Raw genomic sequence first — 6,000 nt, forward strand, 5'->3', positions numbered from 1 at the left:
AAGGTGGTGAGGGATGTTGAGCAGGACTTGAGGGATGGAAGTTGCCATGGTGATGCTGTAGCAGGGTAAGCCAGGGTACCCATTTGGAAGTTGGTAGGTTATTGAGGAGAGGTGGTGATGGAATATATGTCCTCATTATGTTAAGTTTCATAGGTTTTCTTCTTTGGACTGGACTCTGAGAGCAGGGATGCCCATGAGTAAGTGGTAAGAACAGTCAATGTATCACATATGTCCTACTTTAAACTGTTTTGTATATTGTATACTACCAAATATATATATACATGTACCAAACTTTGGAAAAGACTGATTTAAAACATTCTGCAAATACATAGACTTATTTATAAATAGCTCTTTGAACACACTTCATTGTCTTGGATAATTCTCCTCCATTCTTCCCTATTAAATATATCCTGGTATCTAGGAACTCAAACTGATCCCATGGGCACAGTTGGCTGTGTATTTATATGGTAGCAGGTGGAGGATTGGTCTTGGTAAAATTATAAATTTATTGAAGTTCAAACTCAGAATATCTTTAAACATCTGGTAAATGTAAACTCTTCCCCATTTTGATTTCCATTTGGGCCTTTCTCAAAAAACTAAAAGTTCTTGTTCTCACAACTTTGGCTTAGATAGAAGGTTTGAAATAAATGCAGTGGAAACAGTTACATCATAAACTATTTCAAGACCTGCCCTAAAATGGGAAATCTGGGAGATAGCTCAGTGCTCCCTCTTGCTGGATTCCTACACTGGAAAGCTGAGGACAGAAGAAGATTAAGTGTCCTCAGCATTATTTTGGGATTTGGATTTCATGCCTGGGAGGCCCAAGTCTGCAGTTCAGCCTAAGCACAGAAAGATAGCAATAGCTCTGAGCCTGCCCTATTCGTCTTTAGCTAGAGCAGGGTCATTTGAAAAGACATTGGTCATGGATGATTTTGAGCAGTTGTATCAACAGGAGGAAACAATGAAGAAATCGTTTAAGAAGAAAAAAGCCCACTTCTGTAACCCTCCCTATTTCTCCTTCCTTCCTTCCCTTCCCTTCCTTCTCCCAATGCTAGGACTTAAATTTAAATTTGGGTTCCTTTGCAGAATGCTGTAAATGTCTGCTTGTTTAACGTAAAGCTGCCCTCTGCGCTTTTGAGGATACATGATCAGTGTTTGGGCTGAGGTGGTGAAATTTTGAGCCTAGAGGGGAGGTCAGAAGTCATTTAATTCAGTCCCTTCACTTTGAAATGAGAAACTTACAGGCCAGGGAGGTGAAATGATGTGCCCAAGGTCACCCCAATGGTTAGTAGCAGCATCAGGGCTGGGTTGCTATTCCCTCCTCCATCTGTTGTAAATCCTCTTGGACAGGCTTTATGGCAAGCTACCAGGGAAGCTTATTGGAAAGCATTTAAGAACGTTAGACCGTCTGCAGATGTGATTTTAAAGGTTCTTTATTTGTTTTACTGCAGTTCATGACTTCCCCTCCATCCGTCTTCTTGTTCCAGGGCCAGATTCTGCCCTTTGATGTTCTTTGTGGCATTCTCATTGCCTTTATCCTGAATCAGAAGCAGGGCTTGACCCAAAGCTACTGGTGCCTTTCTTTGCTCTCAGAGGACTTCCCCTGCCCCTAGGAGGCTTTGAAAAATCAGCTGTCTTAGAGTTGCTTTCTACACAAGACATGTCCTGCTGTGTCTGTGTCACAGAATCTTTGAGCTGGAAGAGACCTCTAAGGTCATCAGCCCAACCTCTGACCCAGTTCAGGCATGTCTTCCAAAAATTTCCTGGCATATGGTCACATAGTCTTAAGGCTTGCGGGACCAAAGAATATCTTGGTTTCTTTTTGTAGGTAAAGAAGCTGAGATTCACAGAGGTGAAGTGATTCACCTCCATGCATGTGGAGGAGCTAAAACTGTAATTCTGGTTTCTGACCCTGAGTTTGTAGCTCTGTCTACTGTATCATCCTACCCTTGATTAAATGCTCCCAAGAATGATCCTTTTATTTATTTTTTAATCATCATTAATTTACTAAGCTCTTATTTTACCCAGTACTAATAGTTACAGGCAAATTGACAGTGCAGCAAGAGGAAAAATCCACACATAGAAAAGTCTTTATTCCTTAAGATAATCAGTCTTTTGGAGGTTGTATTAGTTTTCTAATGCTACTGCAACAAAATATCATAAACTTGACTTAGGACAACACAAATTTGTTATCTACAATTCTGGAGATCAGAAGTCTGAAATAAGTCTCACTGGGCTAAAATCAAGATGTTGTCAGAGCTATGTTCCTTCTGGAGGCACTAGGAGATAATCTGTAATTATAACTTGTAAATATCTACGCACCCAATGTAGGTGCACCAAAATATATAAAGCAATTATTAACAGACATAAAAAGAGAAATAGACAGTAAAACACAATAATAGTAGGGGACTTTAACACTCCACTTACACCAACGGATAGATCATCCAAACAGAAGATCAATAAGGAAAGACTGGCCTTAAATGACACAAAAGAACAGATGGACCTAGTAGTTATATACAGAGCATTCCATCCAAAAACCGAAGAATACACAGTCTTTTCAAATGCACATGGAACATTCTCCAGGACTGATCACATATTAGGCCACAAAACAAGTTTACATAAATTTAAAAAGATTGAAATAATACCAAGCATCTTTTCTGACCACAATGGTATGAAATTGGAAATCAACTATAGGAAGAAAATCAGAAAAGCCACAAATACGTGGAGATTAAACAAAATGCTACTGAACAACGACTGGGTCAACGAAGAAATCAAAGAAGAAATCAAAAAATAGAGACAAATGAAAATGAAAATACGACATGCCAGAATTTATGGGATACAGCAAAAGCGGTTCTAAGAGGGAAGTTTATAGCGATACAGGCCTATCTCAACAAACAAGAAAAATCTCAAATAATCTAACAATGCACCTAAAGGAACTGGAAGAAGACGAACAAACAAAGCCCAAAATCAGTAGAAGAAGGGAAATAATAAAAATCAGAGCAGAAATAAATGAAATAGAGACTAAAAAAAATAGAAAAAATTAATAAAACCAAGAGCTGGTTCTTTGAAAAGATCAACCAAATTGACACACCTTTAGCTAGACTCACCAAGAAAAAAAGAGAGAAGGCACAAATAAGTAAAATCAGAAATGAAAGGGGAGAAATTACAACAGACACCTCAGAAATACAAAAGATTATAAGAGAATACTATGAAAAGCTATATGCCAACCAATTCGACAATCTGGAAGAAATGGATAAATTCTTAGAATCATACAACCTTCCAAAACTGGATCAAGAAGAAGTAGAGAATTTGAATAGACCAATCACCGGTAAGGAGATCGAAACAGTAACCAAGAACCTCCCCAAAAATAAAAGTCCAGGACCAGACGGCTTCCCTGGTGAATTCTACCAAACATTCAAAGAAGACTTCATACCTATCCTTCTCAAACTCTTCCAAAAAATTGAGGAGCAGGGGAAGCTCCCTAACTCATTCTACGAAGCTGACATTACCCTGATACCAAAACTAGAAAAGGACAACACGAAAAAAGAAAACTACAGGCCAATATCACTGATGAACATTGATGCAAAAATCCTCAACAAAATACTAGCAGATCGCATACAACAATACATTAAAAAGATTATACACCATGATCAGGTGGGATTTATACCAGGGATGCAGGGATGGTTTAACATTCGCAAATCAATCAACATAATACACCACATTAATAAAATGAAGAATAAAAATCACATGATCATCTCAATAGATACAGAGAAGACATTTAATAAAGTACAGCATCCATTTATGATAAAAACTCTGAATAAAATGGGTATAGAAGGAAAGTACCTCAACATAATAAAGGCCATATATGACAAACCCACAGCTAATATCATCCTCAATGGTGAAAAACTGAAACCTATCCCTCTAAGAACAGGAACCAGACGAGGATGCCCACTGTCACCACTCCTATTTAACATAGCACTGGAAGTCCTAGCCAGAGCAATCAGGCAAGAGAAAGAAATAAAAGGGATCGAAATTGGAAAGGAAGAAGTGAAACTCTCACTATTTGCAGACGACATGGTTTTATATATAGAAAACCCTAAAGAATCCACCAGAAAACTTTTACAAGTAATAAACGAATATGGTAAAGTTGCAGGATACAAAATCAACATACAAAAATCAGTTGCATTTCTATACACTAACAACGAAGTAGCAGAAAGAGAAATTAAGAATACAATCCCATTTACAATTGCAACAAAAAGAATGAAATACCTAGGAATACACTTAACCAAAGAGGTGAAAGATCTGTGCACCGAAAACTATAAAACATTGCTGAAAGAAATTGAAGAAGACACAAAGAAATGGAAAGATATTCCGTGCTCTTGGATTGGAAGAATTAACATAGTTAAGATGTCCATACTTCCTAAAGCCATCTATAGATTCAATGCAATCCCTATCAAAGTTCCAACAACATTTTTCACAGAACTAGAACAAAGAATCCTAAAATTTATATGGAACAACAAAAGACCCCGAATAGGTAAAGGGATCCTGAGAAAAAAGAACAAAGCTGGAGGTATCACACTCCCTGATTTCAAAATATACTACAAAGCTATAGTAACCAAAACAGCATGGTACTGGCACAAACACAGACACACAGATCAATGGAATAGAATCGAAAGCCCAGAAATAAACCCACACATCTATGGACAGCTAATCTTTGACAAAGGAGCCAAGAACATACAATGGGGAAAAGAAAGTCTCTTCAACAAATGGTGTTGGGAAAACTGGATAGCCACATGTGAAAAAGTGAAAGTAGACCCTTACCTTACACCATACACAAAAATTAACTCCAAATGGATTAAAGACTTGAATGTAAGACATGAAACTTCTAGAAGAAAACATAGGCAGTACGCTCTTTGACATCGGTCTTAGCAACATATTTTCAAGCACCATGTCTGACCGGGCAAGAGAAACAATAGAAAAAATAAACAAATGGGACTACATCAAATTAAAAATCTTCTGCACAGCAAAGGAAACCATCAACAAAATGAAAAGACAACCTAACAATTGGGAGAAGATATTTGCAAACCATACATCTGATAAGGGCTTAATCTCCAACATATATAAAGAACTCATGCATCTCAACAACAAAAAAACTACCAACTCAATTAAAAAGTGGTCAAAAGACCTGAACAGACATTTCTCCAAAGAAGATATACAGATGGCCAACAGACACATGAAAAGATGTTCAAAATCACTAACTATCAGGGAAATACAAATCAAAACTACAATGAGATATCACCTCATGCCCGTCAGAATGGCTATAATTAGCAAGACAGGAAACAACATGTGTTGGAGAGGATGTGGAGAGAAGGGAACTCTCATACACTGCTGGTGGGAGTGCAAACTGGTGCAGCCACTATGGAAAACAGTATGTAGATTCCTCAAAAAAGCAAGGATAGAACTACCATATGATCCAGCTATTCCACTGTTGGGTATTTATCCAAAGAACTTGAAAACGCCAATGTGTAGAGATACATGCACCCCTTTGTTCATTGCAGCGTTATTCACAATAGCCAAGACTTGGAAGCAACCTAAGTGCCCATCAAGGGATGAATGGATAAAGAAGATGTGGTATATATACACAATGGAATACTACTCAGCCATAAGAAATGATGAAATCCAGCCATTTGTGACAACATGGATGGACACTGAGGGTATTATGCAAAGTGAAATAAGTCAGAGGGAAAAGGTCAAATACCATATGATTTCCTTCATTAAGTAGTAGATAATAACAACAATAAACAAACACATAGAGACAGAGATTGGATTGGTGGTTACCAGAGGGGAAGAGAGGAGGGAAGAGGGCAAAAGGGATAATTTGGCACATGTGTGTGGTGATGGGTTGTAATTAGTATTTAGGTGGTGAACGTGATGTAATCTATGTAGAAATAGAAGTATAATGATGTACACCTGAAATTTATACAATGTTATAAACCAATG

This window comes from Ceratotherium simum, chromosome 23, assembly GCF_057802395.1.
Source record: "Ceratotherium simum simum isolate JZ-2026a chromosome 23, ASM5780239v1, whole genome shotgun sequence".
Lineage (NCBI taxonomy): Eukaryota > Metazoa > Chordata > Mammalia > Perissodactyla > Rhinocerotidae > Ceratotherium > Ceratotherium simum.